The sequence below is a fragment of the Alligator sinensis genome, unplaced genomic scaffold (genome assembly GCF_000455745.1).
Source record: "Alligator sinensis unplaced genomic scaffold, ASM45574v1 scaffold593_1, whole genome shotgun sequence".
NCBI classification, from domain to species: Eukaryota; Metazoa; Chordata; order Crocodylia; family Alligatoridae; genus Alligator; species Alligator sinensis.
Window position 1 is genome coordinate 804121 of NW_005842415.1, and position 20006 is coordinate 824126.

General features: G+C 44.7%; 1 protein-coding gene across 2 annotated transcripts in view; it reads left to right on the forward strand.

The window, feature by feature from the left end:
- FGF14 (fibroblast growth factor 14) overlaps nucleotides 1-20006 on the forward strand; it is a 747107-nt gene that overhangs the window by 248068 nt on the left and 479033 nt on the right. The window lies entirely within an intron of this gene.

Here is a 20006-nt window from a genome sequence, read left to right on the forward strand (position 1 = left end):
GATCACCAATGAAGATATGGAATCTGAAGATGAGAGAAACCTCCACAGGCACAAGAGGTTACTCTGGCTACCTGAGAAAAGTCTCCCAAATCTATCTTTTATAACATCCAGATGTGGCAGATGAGGTGGGATAGTATGCTAGGATGCCAGAAGGCAAGGCACACCATTTGGAGGGACAGGGGGAGGGGGAGGGGAAGAGTGCTAAACTTTCCAAAAGACTCTAGGCTTCCTACAAAGGAACATGGAAGGAGAAAGAGAAGACTACAATGATGATGACGCTGACTAAAGGGAGAAAACTGATCAAGAAAAAAATTAGGTTATAAATGAGAAGAATGTTGCTAGATATCTGAGAAGTGAGATTATGGAATATGTTCTCTTAAAGAGGAGTTGGGATCAAACACTTTAGATAAGTGATTCTCAATCATTTTAGCTTCAAGCTGCCCTGCCACAATTTTCTGAATTTTACAGCATTCCAATAGATGATAACTGAGCTAGAATCCAAATTCAGAAAAGATATGGAGTTCTGCCTTGAGGCTGCCTGAGAAGGTTAAGACACAAGGGGGCAGTAGGGGAAGGACCTAACCCTGCTGTCCCCACTGTCTGCCTTCCTCATCCCTGGCCTGTCTGCCCCTCACCTCCAGCCTATACCAGAAGGGGCAAAGCCAGCCCCCACTGATGCTCCTGTAGTGTCACACATGCCAGTGACCACCCCTCTGGCCCCTCTTTCTGGTCCCAGGAGAATTGGAAGGGTGAAGGGAATGAGCTGGGTTGCAAACCATGACTCAAGCCCTATATCCATCCATCTGTCTGCCTGCCTGTATACCTGTGACAGAGCATGCTGCTGGGAACATGGGAGCAGCTGCCACCAGAGCTGGTGTCGGGGAGAGCATAGGAGGGCAGCAGTGGTAGAAGTCCCTAGAAGGGTGGTTGCAGGGCACTGGATGGGAGAAAGAGAGCATTACAAACAGGCTGGATGGCAGAGTAGCCTTAATGGTTCTTGCAGCACTCTAGGGTGCCACAACACCCTGGATGTGAGAATAGTTACTCTAGATAGTTTTAACATGTTTCGTAATCAATTTATGAATGGGATTAGATTATGTGCTTGTTTGCAACAACAGGGGACTAGACTAGATGACATGAGAGTTCCCTTCCAATCCCATTTTATAGAATTGGCTCCTTCTCTGGAGATAAGTACTGCTATAACTCATTTATAGATTCATAGATTCATAAATGCTAGGGTCAGAAGGGACCTCAACAAATCATTGAGTCCAACCCCCTGCCTAGGCAGGAAAGAGTGCTGGGGTCAGATGACCCCAGCCAGATGCCTATCCAGCCTTCTCTTAATGACCCCCAAGCTACTGGGGAGCACCACCTCCTTTGGAAGCCCATTCCAAATTTTGGCCACCCTTACTATGAAGAAGTTTTTCCTGATAATTAGCCTTAATCTGCTCTCTGTCAGTTTGTGATCATCGTTCCTTTTTACCCCAAGCGGCGCCTTGGTGAACAGAGCATCTCCGATCTCTTGCTGCATCCCCCTAATGAATTTGTAGGTGGCCACAAGATCACCTCTCAGCCATCTCTTGCAGAGGCTAAAGAGGTCCAGGTCCCTCAGTCTCTCCTCATATGGCTTGTCCTGTAAGCCTCTAACTATACGATTTATTAGAATTATTCATTATTTATTCAAACATAGATTCTTGTTGCATTCTTGGGGCCGCTGGATGAAGTCAGTAGATCATTCTGTGGGCCAGATAATGTAATGGTAACCTTATACCTTAGAAATTGTTGGTTCTGGTATAGTGCTGCTCTAGATAACAAACTGAAATTTTCATGCCTTTGGCCATAGATTTCATAGATGTTCATATTCACCTTTGTTTTATGTCCCTTTTTAGAATCAGAGTTTGGCTCTTTCCAAGTGCATCTGGGAGATATTCTGATTTTCAGTCAAGGACCTCAATTTACATAGACAGCAAAGTTATAACCACTGCATACATAAATGTGCAGTTAGATAAATTTGCTTAGTTGGAACAAAAGGAATTGTTTACAGGCATTACAGATTAGAGAAAATCTAACTTATTTAAAACTTCTCTTATGTAAAATGTGTATTGTTACATTACAATGGGGAACATGCACACTCTGCAGGCTGACTATGGTTTGTGTGACAAGGACCTGGAGAGGAGTGCCAAAGGTTTCCTGGAAGACTGTCATACAGAGATGTCATTTGGTTCAGTCTGTCAGCTTGGTATAACACTACTTCTTCTCAGAAAGACTCTGCTCTCTAGCCAATTATCTCTTTCCATAATATATATTTAAGCCTGAAAAACTAGAATCTAAAAGGTCAGTATACAATGATGTTTGGATTAGCTCACTGGATGACAATATCTGCTCTGATGTGCTACCCATATGGGGTGTTTATTTTTTTTCAGGTTTCTGTTCCAAATGCTCAAATCTAATTTTCCTTCTTGTCTTTTGTCTCCCATCATGAATTAATCTTTCCTTTGCAATACTCCATCCCCCCAAGATACAAACAAATTGGGTCAAATCTGCTCTCATTTGATGTGAAATCATTCACCAATTCCTAATCTGAAATTTGACAAATAAATCTAGAGAGATGAATAAGTTAAAATGGTTACACTAATTTAATAGGAGGTTATCCAGCCTGATGCTTAATACATTTCTGTCACCATTTTACCATGTACAACTGGTAGTTAGACAGTGTTAGTTTGAAGTTGGGTAGGAGGCAGGGCAAGGTGAAACCTCAGAGACTAATTTTTTCAGAGAGGCACAAGGTTTCATAGGTGATAGCCTACTTCATCAGATGCATAGCATAGCTGTTGCCAATGAAAGCTTATGCCACTCTGAATGAGTTAGGCTCTGAAGGCATATATAGTAATTTGTTCCACCCAGTCTATGCCTAAACAGCTTACTTAAGCCACCTAAATGTAGACTGGGAGTGGCTTGTGCAGCCATTTGCCACTCCCAGGCTTTGCATGGGGAAACCGGTATAAGTAAGTGGGTGGGAGGAGGAGCAAGCAGGTTTGGTGGGGTGAGGGGGGTAGCAGGTTCAGGGGGGTCCATGATGGGGATTGATGGATTATGGGAGTTGGGGGGCTAAAAATAGCCAGTCAGGGTTGGTAGGGAAGTGGAGGGGGGCAGCGATAGCACAACTGAGTGACTGGACTTCCTTAGCCTGGGGGATGTGGTGCAAACATATGCAGGTTTTTGAGAGATCAAGTTAACCCTTTCTTAGATTGGGTCAACCCAATTTCAATCTAAGTTAGTGCACCTTCTCAGGTGCACTAACTTAGATTGAGAATGCCATTTTTTGGCCTACTATAGCCCTCTGCATGCCTGTATGATTGGACATTTATATCAATTTAACCCTGTTAGGTCAATCTTAATGTAATAACTGTACATACCCTAAGGTATGTGTTATGTGTCCTGTGTTATGCCATATAATACTGTAAAAGTTTCTCAAATAGTACAGATCAGATTCTTTAGAAATCTAGATGGACCTGTTTTGCCATTGTGTCTATGGTGGGGCATACATACTCATGATCAAGTGCCAACTCAGGGAAAAACATGCATACCTGTTTCAGTTTTAGCACACAGTTGGGTCCCATGAAGCACATGCTTAGCTTTTAATTGCTTTTCCTAATAGGGATGTTTTCATGAATCAGGAGCTTGAGGCAAAAAAACCCAATTGTATCCCTTCAAAAGGTACCAGGCATGAGTGACTGGTGCCTCCTGAATCTGGGGGTGCACCTTCAGAAGCTGTCAATGGCAGCAGCCCTGTCTGGGGGGGCAGCGGCCCTACCTACAGCATCAGTGTCTACTGTCGGGGGGGCACTGGGCCCATCAGGGGGGCACGTGCACCCCCATGTACCTCCTACCAGTCACCTGTGGTCCCAGCTATGAAAATCATCTAGAGAAGAGATACTCCATGCCACCGGTTTAGAGGGGGAGTGATTTCTTGCTGCTACTTTTTATATGGTTGCTTTTTGGTGTCTGATGCTCAGCACTGTACCTAGACTCCTGGCAGCCCCGGGTGAACTTTTAGTATCCGGACCCCCTTCAACAGAGATAATGATAATAATAATAAAAAATTACCATTTTCAGGCCCCCCTTTCTGTCTGGGCCCCGGGTGGCCGCCCGTTTCGCCCATGCCTGTGTTCAGCCCTACTGATGCTCATGTTGAAGGGCATGTTGTACAGTGCTTAGTGTGCTCTAGTCTTGGCAGGCATAAAGGGATTACCAAACAAAAAACCCCATGGAACTGTTTCTCTTTGGGAACGTCTACATGTGCTATTAATTTGCAGTAGGCTTACTGCACAGTAAGCCATCCCAGGAGCACATCTACATGTGCTCCCTCTTGGGAGCAGATTTGCTTCCACTCTGGTCTGCCCCCCTGCAGCAGTCAGGGGGAGCTTTAGGCTCCCCCCAGTGCTTGTCTAGGAACTTGGGGCCAGTCCCAGGGGGCACAGGGCCAGGAGAGCTCTGCTGGCTGCAGCAACAGTTGTCTCCTGGTCCCGTTCACATTGGGAGGGGACCCGATGTGCACAGGGCCAAGAGAGAGCGCCCATGCAGTGGACAGATCTCTATTGGTCCCATGCCTATCAGGACACACAGCTATCAGGAAGCTCTCTGCCAGGCAGGGCTTCCCCACCAGGGGGTTGCTGGGAGCTGTCCCAGGTATGGGACAACTGCCAGTGAGGCTCGTTTCTGGCAGGGGGGCATGATGTTCACCAACATCTGCCCTGCTTAGACAGAGCTAGCTGCTCCAGGAAGAAGGTGGGGGCTGGAAATCCAGCACTTGTCTGTTCCTTGGAGCAGCGGTGTGTGGCATGGAGCTGGCTGCTCTGGAGAGTGGGCAGGGGCTGGGAATCCTGCCCTTGCCTGTCCCCCAGAGCAGCTCTGCCCAGGGTGGAGATGACTGCTCTGGGAAGTGGGTAGGCACTGGGAATACAGCCCTTGCCTGTCCCCCGGAGGAACTTTCTGGATCAGGTAGCTCTGCACAGCTCAGAGCTGTTCCAGGGGACAGATGAGGGCTGGATGCCCACTCCCCACCCACTTCTCAGAGCAGCCAGTTGCATGCTGGGCAGAGCTGCTCTGGAGGGCAGGTGAGGGTTGGATTCCCAGACCCTGCCTATTATCCAGAACAGTCAGCTCCACACGATACAGAGCTGCTTCAAGGAACAGGTTGGGGCTGGGTTTCCAGGTCCCACTCACCCTCCAGAGCTGCCAGCTCTGCCCTGGGGCCTGGGACAGGGGAAAGAGAGATCCCTAGCCTGGTGCTGATCAGCTCCCAGCTCCTGGAGGGGAGCGACGGAGCTGAGCAGCACCAGAACCGGGGACAGAGAGCTCCCTGTCCCCTGTGACCCCCCTGCTGCCTAGGCTGATCGGGAGCAAATTTGCTCCTGGTCAGCCACCTACATGAGTGTTTACTACCTGTATTTACCTGTACACTAATTTACTGTGCAGTAAATATGTGCCCATCTAGATGGTGTTGCTTTACTGGGCGCATCTACACATGTGCCAGACTGCACTGTTGTTACTGCACAATCGTTTAGTACTTACTTAAGCATTACTGCGCAGTCCCAACACTTCACAGGTTTTTTCTCATGCTACTGTGCAGTAGCTCATTGCTACTGTGCAGTCGTGTCAACATCACGATTCATGCCTGGCCAATGCTACGTTGCTGTAGCAAAGAGCTACAGCGACGTAGCTCATCATTACAGTGACATAGTATTTCACGTAGAATCTCCCACTGTGTAGGAGATTAGTCTACTGTGCAGTAAAGCATCGCATGTAGACAGATCGTTTGGATATCACAAAAAACTTTCCTAAGAAGAAACACTTAATTTAAAAAAATGTTGAAAGAAAAGATTATAAACCAGATTCTCAGCTGGCATAAATGGATGCAACTCCGATGACTGATGGATTGGACTGCATTACACTGCTAACTGATGCATATACAAGAAAAAAAACAAAAGAAAAGAAACCCAAGACAAAAACAAAGGCTAAAACAAAAACTCAGGTAGAGAAGGTCCAGCCTGCCTGCCTATAACAAGTGGATGTCCCGGGGCCAGTCACAACATTGGCCCGCCCACTTGTCTTAGGGCTAGTCGCCCACCTCCTCACCTGCCATGCTTTGATGTTAATAAGTTAGTGACATTACTCAGGCAGGAGGCTGCCCATTAATCTGCCCTGATGACAAGGGCCTATGTATATGACTCCAACCTTCCCTTATCATATCCCATGCCTTGCAGATGTTTCCTCCAGCTAGCTAGCACTGAGACCTGAGCTCTGGAGTCTCATGTGGGACTTTCATTCCCCACCAGAGCTCATGGTCCCAGCGCCCTCACCCTGGGTTCTCTCTTTACACACACACACTGGGCCCCAGGCCCCACACATACTGGGCTCCAATCCCGCACACACTCTCAGGGCTGCAACCTCACACTCTTGGGGCTCCAGCCCTGCACACCTCAGGCCTCCAAGTCCACCGCTGGGATCAGAGCTCCAAGCCCTGTCCTCAAGCCTTCCCTGGGCTATCTCCTTATCCCTGGCCCCAGGAGATTTCTTAATAGTTCCCCAAGGCTTAGGGCCCCACCCCACTGGAGCTTCACGCTGGCTCCTATATGCAGCCTTGGACCTCCACCAAGAGTCTGGGTGCTGCCACAGGTCCCTTCACTGACCTGGGGCCTGCCTCAGTGAGTCTGGGCTGCACCTGCTTGATCTCAGCCGCCAGGGATGTGGGGCTGGGGTTAGAAGGCACTCCATACTCGCCTTTTACCAGGGCAGTAACTGGCCTGGCATTTCTGGGGGACTGTCCCACCACAGACAGGCCACTAGGCCACCCATCCCCAGCAGGGTGCAATTTCCAGTCATGCTCGGGACCATGGGGCCGCCTCCTTCCCCATTGCCCCAGCTCTTACCTCCAAAATGTTGCTCTGAGCAGCAGCCCAGCCACATGGTGTTCACCCTGGCTGCTGGCAACAAACTGCCATCCCTTTGCAGTTCAGGGCTCAGCTGAGAGCATACCTGGGCCCTACTCCCAATCAGGAAACTCTGCCTAACTGGCATTGCAGGCAGCTGCAGGCTGCCTGGCTGCCACTCAGGCCCCTGGGTGCTCTGTTACACTACCCTATGGACAAGTTAAAATATGTGTTCTGGATTTTAAAGCAGACACTTCAAATAATCTAGTAAAATAAGCATCCCAAAATTAAAATGCCTAAATAGTTTAGCTAAACTTGTGGGCTCTACCATATTATGCAGGGCAAGAAGCAAAATGATAGAAGTTAATATTTAACATTAAGAAACCAGCTTTCCTGTGTAAAAGAAGGGAAAAGAAAGAAATTAACTCTAATCCGCTTGTGATAAGAACAGCTTGGCTGAGGTTTCAGGTTTACATTTGTCTTTCTCCTATTAGCAGAAGACATATAGCTTAACTTTATACTTCAAATCTTTTGCAGCTCTGTGTTCTGCCATTAAAATGTTTAAATTACTGAGGGCCTAATCTAAAGCCCAGTAAAGTCAATGGAAAGGCAATGGCTGACTTCAATGAGCTTGAGATTGAACCCTAACATGATTTCTAAGCTTCTAACAGAGTGCATGTTAGAGAACTCAGTATCCCTGCATCAGATGTTGTTAGCAAGTGCATCTTTCAGGTGATAGACGGATATATAATTTCAACTAGGTGTGGCATCACTGTGCTGGATGACTCATTGACGTGGATGTTTACATATCCTACATGGTTCAGGAAGTAATTTAACAGACTCTTTTGTTTAAGGCTGAATTATGGCTTTGCCCCAAACAAACAGATCACTGTTGCAGTTGTACTGCACCTGGAGTAGCCCAAGAGGGAGATTATGACTCCCAGTATAGCCTGGAAATTAAGAAGCCCTCTGGGTGTTTTTTCCATTGAACCCAGTGGCAAGCCAACTGGGATATGAAAGACATAAATGAAGACACATAGGTCTTTATGGAAAGGGCTTGCAAGGGGGCTTGGTTTGCTTGAAACGATTGCTTTCAGAAAGTTTGAACAATGTTCAAACCCCATACATTGGGGTTGGGGTCAGGCAGACCACTTTGCCACTCCACCAGCACACTAGGCAGGAGAGTTACATGAGGCACAGACTCAGTTTACTCCCTTCCCAGGTTGGCTTGCCTGTGGGATTCTCCAGGATGGATTTCACTCCCTAAGAAACTCCTTAGCCAGTCCACACCAATACAACAGAGTTATTAAACAAACATAGCAGGCAAACAAAACCTTGTTACCCTGTCCCAGGCACTGGTAGGGGTTCCTTGTGGCTTTGGCTTTTGCACAACAGTCTGGCCCATCCATGTAACCAGCTGTTCAGTCCACAGCCTGCCTCAAGCTCACAACTGTTCCCTCATAGTTTTATCCCCACACTGCTCTTTTCTCTGGAGTTTTTAAGATGCCAGTGAGCCACTCCCTGACGAGACGCTACCCTACAGATGCAGGGGCTGGCTCCCCCTTTGTAGGGGGAAAAGCCACCCTGTTAAAATAAGTTATTATTTTAAGTTGAAAGTCTCTTTTACAAATATTTATATTGTTCTGGATATAATTAGAATGATCATAACAAGCAATTAAATATTACAGTTTTTAAGGTGATAAATCTGAGAAGATTGTTATGGCACAAGGAGTCCTACACCTGCAGAGAGATCTAGGGGTGGATATAGAAGTAAATGAACTTTAACAGTTTGCATTAGCTGATGGGCTGCCTCCAAGTATATGGAAGAGAGAGTTTTATTAGTTCCTTCTAGCCTCACTTGTAACCTACATTTAGTTCCATGTTTTACTTTATTAAATAGAAAAGATAGGAACAGTTATTCTTGGTGACTGCCTAAACCACCAGATTAATCTCCCTTTATTTATTCCTATGGAGAAAAACATTTTCTAATTTAAGGAGATGTTTAATGGAGCTATGCAATCCCTGCTTGAAATCCTGAATGCCAGTCTGAACCACCTCTTCTCACATAACTTGGGTCAGGAGTTTAAAAGGAACTTCTAAGGGTAGGGTTTTATTGGTGAAAATTATTTACCCAGTCCAAGGTTCCTGCTTTATGGCATGGGCATGCGAGCTGTAAGTTTGTGTATTTCCTGCCTTTCATGTGTTCTTAGATTGTTTTACCTAGTTTATACTTCATATTGGCTACTCGCTGTCAGCTTTTGAAGCAGGTATTTTTGAAAGGGTATTGGAAATTCTTTAGCCTTCTTGGGCATGTGTAGATGAAATGAGGGGCACGTGTGCACAACACTTTAAAGTGGGTTAAATGTTTTTGCACCACTTTAACGGTGTTGGTGTTTGCATGCATTGGCGGTGTATTGTGCATTAATTCCAGCTGCTGTACCACATTCAGCGGCATAATGTGCCTTAGATGACTTTGGGGCGCAGCAAACTAAAACACCTCTGAGGAGTTTTAGTTTTCTGCTCTACCACCATGGAACTAACCACCGGGCTCCATGCGGTTCAGGGATTCTGCAGGCAGCCTGTGCAGACAACCTGGCAGCAGCCCGGAAAGGCAGGCTCCACTGAAGAAAAAAAAAAAAGTGGCGAGCCTGATCTTTTTTTTTTTTCCCTGGAGCCTGCCTGACTGCATGAGCTGTGTGGGGACCTGGTCCTTTCCTCTGCGGCTACAGTTGCCCCTGGGACTGCCTGAGCCGGGTACCTATAGGCGTGTGCTTCCTTGGGTGGGGGGGGGCACCACTGCTGTGGAGGGAAGCACCAGCCCCTATCTCCTCCCAGCTCAGGGACCACTCCACCCACTGGCAGCTCAACCTTCTCTCCCTGCTGCCAGAGAGGCTGGTAAGACACGGGTGTACGCGACACAGGGGTTTACTTAGCTGTAAATTGAAGCATTTTAAAAAAAACACTGCTTCAATTTAGGGCCCCTGTTTCATCTACACACTACCCTCCATACCAACCCTTGAACCATTGTCACCACTGTGAGCCTGTAATGCCCCAGCGTGAGCACACCATCCCCTTCTGGAAGTTTTAGCATAATGCCTCAGCTAACATGTTAACCTTGTCCCATTGGTAAACTTTGCACACTAGAAGTTTAAATGCTGGCCTCTGTTTTCTGTTTTGTCCATCCCTGCTTTATACTGGGTTAAGTTTGGTCTACTGTGTTCCATATAGTTTTTTATTCTGTGCTAGCCACTCTAGTACATTAACATTATTGTTAACATCTGCCATGTTTGTTCTTTCATTCTGTCCCAAAAGGAGAAGTGTCTGTCGTGGAATGTTTTGTTTGGGAACTTTTTATAATATAATGTACAAGTGTTGCTAGGTGTTTATATAAGAGAAGGCAAGATGAAAATAATATGCATAGAGGAGTTCATTCCACACAGTCAGTTTGTCTCTGAGAGCTTGTCTCCCCTCCTGCAGGTAGACAGGGCTCTAGCCAGAGGGGCTGGAATATGCCCCAGTCACCCATATCCACCAATGTGCTACACATTTGCCGTGAGGCAGCTCCAGACTAATCCCTAGTGACTGTTCTCAGGTATGTCAGAGACTGAAATCTTGAACATTTCTTGGCTTGAAATCTGCCTGTAGCCAAAGTGGGGATGAAGGCAGAGGTTGGGGAGCAGAATGAGCCTGGAATGAGTTTAGGCCCTATTGTGAACTGTTGCCACTGCAGTGTAGACAAGGCCAGAGAAAGCTTTGGCTCCTGCACGGATGACCTTTACTGCAGAAACTTCCATTGTGCCAGAGGGTAAGAATTGTTGACTGTGGTCTTCAATGCAGAACTTTAATTGATTTTTTTTGGCTTAGACAAGGAAAGCCTTGAGGGCTGGGATCTTGAACTTGATTGGGTATTGTATGGGACCTGAGGTGGTTCTGTGGGGGAAGGGGGGCCTTCTGGGAATTCTGCACCTGCCATGAGCTCTGAGCTTACCAGCTGGTCAGGATGGGGTCTGACTGGAATTCCTGTTTATATGCAGCTCCATGCCCCAGGGGTGAGCTCTGCTGCTGTTCATTCTTTCCCTTCTTCTCTTCCCTCCCTGCCCCCCACTGCAGAGGAGCAGCAGAGAAGAAGAATGGACAAGCAGTAGTGATGATTAGCCCCTGGGCTCTGGAGATGTGTGGAAGCAATAGCTGAGTTCCGATGCCACTTGTCCCCTCTTTACCCTGTTGCTGACTTCAGTGGTAGAAGAGGGAAGAGGTGCTCACCCCCTGGGCTCTAGAGCTATGTGAAAGTGGGGGCTCCAACTGGACTCCATGCTAACTAGTTAGCATGGAGTCCAGTCCACTTTCACATTAGTGAGCTCAGAACTCAAAGCACACATTGGCATGGCCCGCAGCTAAAGCAGGGTGAGGCCACTCCCTGGCACCCCTCTGGATCCATCTCTGTTCCAACAGGAGCTTAGAAAGCTCACTGGCATTCAGGACTGTATTGAGGGTGGTGTGAGTAGTCACCACCAGCCACACACCTTCAGCTCTGTGGCACATATGCAGCGAGCATTCTTTGCTGTGCATGCATGACACCCCCAAAGGGGATGTGGCTGCACCCTAATCTCTGCAATCCTGGGTCCACCTCTGTATGGGAAGCCTGTTTAGAGAGAAGAGGACAGGTTTGATGTGCTTATGGTAGTTAGTGCTGCTGAAGAGATGTGCTGCTGCATTTTATACCACATTGCGTTTCCTAAGCATTGAAGGCTATATGCTGATGTATATTGGATTTCTGTGGCTGAGAAATGAGAAGGATGTGAATTATGGCAGCCAGGTCAGTGCTTACCATCATGGAATGGAGTCTCTGAGCCAACTGGAGATGGTACAACACACTGCTTGGGGATGCAGCTCTGGGACTAGAGCCAGTGAGGAATCAAGGAAGTTCACTCCTAAACTATAGACTGATTTGGCCAGTTATGGGATCTGTTATTTTCAATAAGATACTGTCAAATTAAGTTTCAGGTCTGAGTTAACGACTAGCAGCCTGGCATAGCATAACAGGATCAGAGTTTAGTCTAGAACTCAGTCCCTCATTCTGAGGTCTGCAGAAGATAAGAGCAAATTACAGGCAGCGTACTCCACCTTGTTAGAGATGAAACTTCCTACTAATCTTGTGCTATTCATTCTGGCTAAATCAACTGACAAGCTTAGCAAAGTAGTGTGACCTTCCTTAGTCAGAAGGTTAGATTAGCCTAGTAAGGATGTCCTCCACGAGACCCTGGTCATTATCAGCAGGGATCCTGGTTTTCTCTGATAAAAAAAGAAATCCCTACTTTTCAGATTAAAAGAAGTAACCCAAAATCCACATTTTTCCATGATCAAAGTGAAACACCACTATATCTATATCTATATGTCTAGATATAGATCTCTCTCTCTCTCTCTCTCTCTCTCTCTATATATATATATATATGTATATTAGTCGTGTTTTATTTTAATCTCAGAAAAATGTAGATTTGGGGTTACTTTTTTAATCCAACATTTGGGGATTTTTCTATTAGAGAAAACCAGGATCCCTGATTATCAGCAACTTCAAGATGCTGACTTTCCCATTTGTATTAAGATATATTAAGATCCACAGTCTTCTTAGTATGAAATTCTGTCCTTGACTATGAATATATAAATGCCTTTCAATGGGAGTAGCTTGTGCTTAACCAAGGCTAGAGCTTGGCCCTTAATATTTAATGTATCTTCAGTTTCTAATGTAGGTCAAGAGAAGAAATTAAATGATGACACTGTACTGCCTCCTGTGGCCTCCCCCAGGTGTGTATGCGGTCCCTACTGATTGCCTTGAATCATTAATCAAAGGGTAACTGCATGCACAGCTCACAATATCTGCTCAGCAGGCATAACTATTGATGATGCAGCAGCAAGAAAAAGACTTAATTGCATTGACACTATCATTTTTTCACAGTTTAGAGTGTTTATCAAAATTGTGCTTGTAGCATCTAAAAATACTGTAATTAATGCAGCTTTTGGCCTCTTCATGCACTGTTTTCTTTCTCATTTCTTCTGTTAAAGGAGACAGCTGTTTGCTATGAAAACAAATTCATCTCCTTTCCTTCTCTCTCTCGCCTCCTGTTTGTGTTGGAGTGCAGCAGTGGGATCCTCACATTTGGTTCATTCACAATTTTTCGGTTTCCTAGGCTCATAGTTACAAAAGCAAAATATTTTAAGACACTCTTCTTATGCAGGATCTTATTTAACTTTTATCACTCAGCAAACTGAGCAGGAAATGGGGACTTCAAGGACTTTATTTCCCGAAGACAAAAAAGGAGGATCTTAAGTTGTGGGAAAAAAGAGGCTTGCCAACGGTAAGAGGGAGAACATGGGTAACTTGTTTCTTCATTCTTAAATCACTTCAGCTGATTGCTGTTAAGAATGTAGCTTATAACATAGAAAATAGAGGAAAGAATAAAGAAATCAAGCTTTGTTACATTTGTAATGAAGCAAAAGGGATGGAAGAAAAGAAAATGGGGATACTACTGAATGGATCTTTTAGACCTATAGGCAACTGGGCCTTGCCTCTTCCTGGAGAGATGCAGTGCAATATTTTTTCCCTTTGTCAGTTCTGATGGCATATAAGCAGGAAGGGGTATAACATGCATGCAGCTGAATTCACTGACTTGTCAGATCTACCTGCTAGGAAACAGAAGAAAACAGAAACAGTGGTAATGTGTTAGGGAAAAAAAAACAGGCTCAGGTAGCAGGAATTAAATGTTGCTCCTGAGTCTTCAAAAAGGTGAGGACTCAGAGTTTATTTTGGGAATGGGATGCTCATATCTCAATGGGAATAATATCCCTCTGGCACATTTCATTTTCATGCTTCATCTTAGTTTTAGCTACTGTAATATGTAAACATTTATATACTATATAGCTATCAGTAGTGTTTGTGTTACAAATATAGAGCAGTGGTATATTGCCTTATATACCCTGTATTATTGAGAAGAAAGCAGTACGTATTGCAGAACTCTGCAAGGCTGTAATTTTACTGAAAGGACTGTTATTACTTCATAAACTTCAGGAGTGAAGCTCAAGCAGAGAAGTATATGAAATCCTAAGAGTAAATTACAGACTTCACAGTACAGTAACATTGGACTTCATAATTTTATTGTTGATATAGGATCTGCAGGTTTGTCGAGATAGGATCTTGCCTGTTCTAAGTCTCTCTATACCAACATACTCATGTAACAGCTTGCATAGCTTTCTAAACATGCAAAGGTTCAGAGTTGAAGAGGGGAAGAATCTTAGAGAATTCCTCAAATGCTTTCTGCACTGTAGATGCAACTATTAAAATAGGAGCCAACCTACCAATAGAGTCTTTGGCTTGTCATGCACATAGAAATTGAGATTACCATAATTAGCACATCAGTAGCCACTGTGTCCAGAGGGTTTTATACTTGGTTAAATGTGGAATTAGCACCTGTCAAAGGGACATGGAGGAAGTGGATTGCAGCTCTGCCCCAGGCTCTGGCACCACACTGTCACTGCCCCGCAATCCCAATTCCAGCCCCAGCCCTGGCTCTACCTGCCCATCCTGCTCCCAAGTGCCACTTCTTGTGGCCTCATCCCATCTGTCCAGCTGAGCACATCTTGCCTGCATGGGTCTTTATCAGTCTCCAGAGAGACCCTAACCACCCACTCCATCCACCACCCCTGGGAGTGGGTGCAGGGTGGATGGGCCCAGGGAGCATGGGCAGCAAGGAAGGAGCCAAGGAGTGACAGCAGGCCATGCAGCTTTTCCTGGGGGCAGCCAAGAGAAGCCAAGTCTGGCTACTGGGGTGCCCCAACCCTGCTGCCCAGTCCTGTGGCACATCTGCACCTAGAAGCAGTTGGACCGGCCATATTCACCACAGCCTGGGATGCCCCCTGCATCTGAGCTAGAGGAGTTTTTAACATTTTATTTTCATTGTTATAAAAGTTCAATCAGAGTAGAACAAAATGCCTTATGAAACAGGAAATCATCAACAGGCTGATGAGCAAATTTAGCTGAGTTAGTTTCTACGTGGTAACTGTTAGCATCATTAGGTCAACATTTTTTTCTCTAAAGTATTTGTTGACACTGAGTATTGTGGAAACTTGCTCTTCTTTGATCACATTCATTTCATTGACATTTCTTCTGAATTTTTCAGCTTCCATTTATCTAGAAATATTGCCAAACTAAACAGTTTTAAGTAAAGAAAAGCTGGGAGGTATATCTGGATATTCTCTCAGAGCAAAAAACTTCCAGCAAGACCCAATAGCAGAACTCAAATGCACAGAAATCATGCTCAAGGTCCACTGCATGTGGTCTTGAGCCACCCGTTCATTCTCAAGTCAGGCTGCGTATGGACAGCTTGCTTTGCTACGGGACCCCTGCTGCTCCTTCTGGGGCACATACACAAATTACTTGTTATAGATTTGTCAGCTTCATTTGAGATAGATTTTAGATCTAAACTTTATCCTGAATAAGCTTTCAGAAATGTTGTTCCAGCAGAGCCAATAGGTATTGGACAGTAGCTAAAAATAATCCAAGAGTGGGCAATGGCATTTTGCAGAAAAGAGGAACCGTAGTTTGTCATTTAGCACTGCCCATATATTGTATGTTATAAGAATCATACTATTTTGAAGCAAGATGACTAATTATCTGCTAAAACCCCCCTGCAAAACTCATTAGCAATTATCAGTGAACCAACCCCAGGCCTTATGAGGCATAGTAATTTTAGAGAATTCACTTGTTAAGCAGCAGGCTGGCCTCAACCTCTAGTTATAGAGTGTTATTATCACCCCATTATACCAATGCTATATTTGGGGGAGGGGGGGTTGTTCTATTTTTTCTTCATTTTACATTATTTTAAATGCTTATTAACACCAACAAACTTATGCACATGAGCAGTGGTAAATTATAATCAATGTATTTTCATTTCTGAAATTCACAGTGCATTTTAGAACTCATTTAATAGTGTTTATTTGTTTTGTATTTTACATAGAGTATTATATAGTTCAGAATACAGTTTGAAATGCGAATAACTACAACAATTTGTGGCTGCATTGAGCAAAATATTGTATTAATGAAATTTACCGTGTCTCCAATTTGGTTTCAGGAATTGTGTTACTTTTTCATTAAACTGCTACAAGATATTATTTTCAACACTTGGATGGATTTGCATTTCATCCTGTATCCATTTTAGAAAGACAAGTTTTAAAGAACTTACAATATACAAGTATAGTTCTATCTCTCTGATGTTGTTTATAATGTGATCTAAAGCTTTGTTAGTTTATCAACATATGACCTATCAAGTGTTTTAAATTTCAAAAAGTAAAACTTAGAAAAACAAGGAATATTTACTACAGATTGGTACGGTGCTTCTTTTAATTACTATTTACAGTATATTAGATATAAATAGAAACATGGGCATTATAAATTTAATCTTTAACCTTTATTTAAGAGAAAAAGTTAAACATTCCTTTTCCTTTTTGGAAACTCTTCTTTCCAAAGATAGTAGAGCAGTACCTATATTTAGACTATATTCCTTTGACAATGAAGTGCACATAGACTTCTTACAGTCTTGAAAAAAAACACCAAAACCCAGCACTACTTTCAGCTCAGTGTGCTGGGGCAGCAGGGAGAGGGGCAGAGCCAGCCCAGCTCCATAGTATGGAGCTCCATGCCATTCCCTATGAACTGCATGTGGCAGTGACTCAGGCCAGGTCTCTGGCTACATCACATGCGGCTCCCTGCAGAGGCGTGCGGCTCAGGTGGAGAACCTGGGAACTGCATGGAAGCCCAGGGAGCCTTGCATAATGGAGCCAGGCAGACCTCACGCCCCACTGGCCCAGGCTCTGCACTTCTGCCACCCTGCCCTGGGCCCCTGCTGGCCCTGGGCCACCAGCGTGGGCCCCATGCTCCTGCACAGCTGCTGCTGTGCTCCTACCTGATGTCCCCCTTGCCTGCCCACTGCCACTCTTGCCCTTCCTCTGCCCCTGCCCTCCACTGCCATTGCCCTTCCCCTGCACCCACCCATCACTGCTACTCTTCTGCCCACCGTCACTTCCTGCAAGCTGCCCTTTCCCCACCACCACCACTGCCACTTCCCTATAGGGAGCTCTGGTGAGCTGGGTCTCAGCCACTGACAGGAGGCACAGGGAGCTAAGCCAAGTCCAGAAGAGTGAGCTGTCTCTGCTGCTGGATCTCACTGGTGTCCTAGGACTGGAGCCAGCTTAAGACTCTGGTGCAGTTGCAGAGCTGAGACTGACAATCTCTTAATTGTGGGTCCCAGACCTGGGACTGCAGATTGCTCATTATCTCCATGGAGTGGTCAGACAATAGCAGAATGCATTATATTTAATATGATCTGGAGATACTCCTCCTGTGAAAAGTTTGAACTTTTCTTTGATAAGAGTGCACTTAGCACATGTTTGCTGCGTGAATGTGTGGACACTCATATTTTAAGTGCACTTAACACATCTTAAGTGTATTGTGTGATAAGGTCTTTACACAGTGGGGGACTGTATGTTGGAAAGCAGATTCTGAAAGGCATTTATGGGTCATAGTGGACAAGCAACTCAACATGAACTCGCTCTGGCAAAAATGGCTATTGCAATACTCAGATGTTTAAATACAAGAACAGAAAGGGTTTAAACCTCCATCTACACAGTTTTCCCAGTACAGTGCTTTAATCACCAGGCTAGAAGACAGGTATTATTTAGAGCCCTTTCCAGTATTCCTTTAGAAGCTAACTCCCATGACACTCAAGAGAGAGAGATATGAGGGGCCAGGAGGAAAATACTAAGTTAGAGGATGCAAGCCAGTGAGATGGAAGCTGCTCTAGTAAAGCATATGCTTTGAATTCTAGTCTAGATCCTTACTCCCAATGGGGCAGAAACTTCCTTATGCTCTCCATCCATTATATCTAGTGACTAGTATAAGCCAGATGCAGTAGCTCAACTTGAAAAAGAGGGCTAGAGGAAGGCCTGAGCTATGTGTTAGGAAGTCAGAAAGATGCAGGCTCAAATCACTTCCAGGTAAGGAGATCTTGAAACCCAGATTTCTGGCTTCATAGGCAAGCACCCTAACCACTCAGTTATTGGAATTACTCATGGGATGTCCCTCTTTCTTGTCACTGTGATCTGCACAGGTATACATTTATGGAACCATGCACCTACCTGGCCACTGGGTAGCTCATTGCACAAGCTCAGTAGCCACGTGGATGCCTACATGTCCATACTGCATGAGTAATAGAACAGCATACCTTTGTGTAAGTGCCAAAAATACTACTTGCACAGCTGCAAAACTACCATTTTATACCCCTTCTCTTTCCTCTTTCAGTGGGAGTTTCTGTCATATAGGAAGCCAGATTAGATACTGTAATGGTTCTTCTGGCCTTAATCTATACCTATGAATACAATTTGCTTTTCATGAGCTTTACTTTCATCGTTGTTGATCCAAATTTTTATTCCTTGTTCAAACAACACTGGTACCAAATTTCTACTTGTGATCATGAATTATAATGATGAACAGCACAGAAGAAACCAAGATATATAACAATGTTACTTATCACTTTTCCTTAATGAAAAATTAAGAATGATCTTGGATAGCAAAAATAACAATTATGAAAGCCTAGCATGCAATACATACATTGTGGTATCATGAGAAAGACTTCTTTCCTTTTTATCCAATAGAAAATGGTTAGAGGGATGGAGAACATGATTTATGATAAAGGGCTGAGGAAACTGGGCTTTTTAGTCTGAAGAACAGAAGACTAAGGGGGCATTTAATAGGAGCCTCCAGTTACCTGAAGGGTAGTTACAAAGAGGATGGAGCTAGACTGTTTACAGTGGTGGCAGATAACAGAAAACAGAGAATGGTCTCAGGAAGGAAGTTTAGGTTAGATACTACAAAAAAACTTTCTCAAGAGGTGGGTAGCACTGGAACAGGCGACCGAGAGAGGTTGTGCAATCTCCATCCTTCAAGCTTGTTGAGACCTGGGTAGGCAAAGCCTTAGCTGGGATAATACAATTGGGGATGGTTCTACTTTGAGCAGGGGTTGGACTAGATGACATCCTGAGGTCCCTTCCAACCCTAATTTTCTATGTTTCTATGATTCTATATCCTGTTCTTAGTAGTATTTATGATCATCTTTTCTTCAGTCTAGAAAGAGAGAAGAGTGGGCTAATGCACGTTTGCTTAAGGTCCAGTTCCTTATCAACAAATTGCTAGCATTGCACCAATGATGATTCTGTTCTTCTCAGTACTGAGAGAACCCTGATACTATCACTGAAACAGTAAGACCACCAAAACCTTCATTTACTTCATCTTTATCAGAAAAGAAAAACTAAACTGTATTGCTCAGCTGAATACTGAGAGACTAGAGAAACTGGACCTAGAGACTAGAGAAACTGGACCTTTTCAGCCTCCACAAGAGAAGGTTGAGAGGTGACCTTGTGGCTGCCTATAAGTTCATCACGGGGGCACAGAAGGGAATTGGTGAGTATTTATTCACCAAGGCGCCCCCAGGGGTTACAAGAAATAATGTCCACAAGCTAGTAGAGAGCAGATTTAGATTGGACATTAGGAAGAACTTCTTCACAGTTAGAGTGGCCAAGGTCTGAAACGGGCTCCCAAGGGAGGTGGTGCTCTCCCCTACCCTGGGGGTCTTCAAGAGGAGGTTAGATAGGCATCTAGCAAGAGGAGGTTAGATAAGCATCTAGCGGGGGTCATTTAGCCCCAGCCCTCTTTCCTGCCTATGCAGGGGGTTGGACTCGATGATCTATTGAGGTCCCTTCCGACCCTAACATCTGTGAATCTATGAATAAATGATTAGAGTCCTGGAATAGTGGTAACAATTGAGTAAATTAATAGGTTTATATCTGTGAAAGAGTTGCTGTATTGTTCCTGATATCAACTAGTATCACTTTCATTGTGAAACTCTTTCATCGCTACCCCAAAAACTGTGAAGCTTCATAATAATCTTATGCTACATCATAATTGCTACTGATTGAAGAGAGAGAGAAAAGCAACTGATACATAGAGCACAGGGAGTACCTAATGCAATG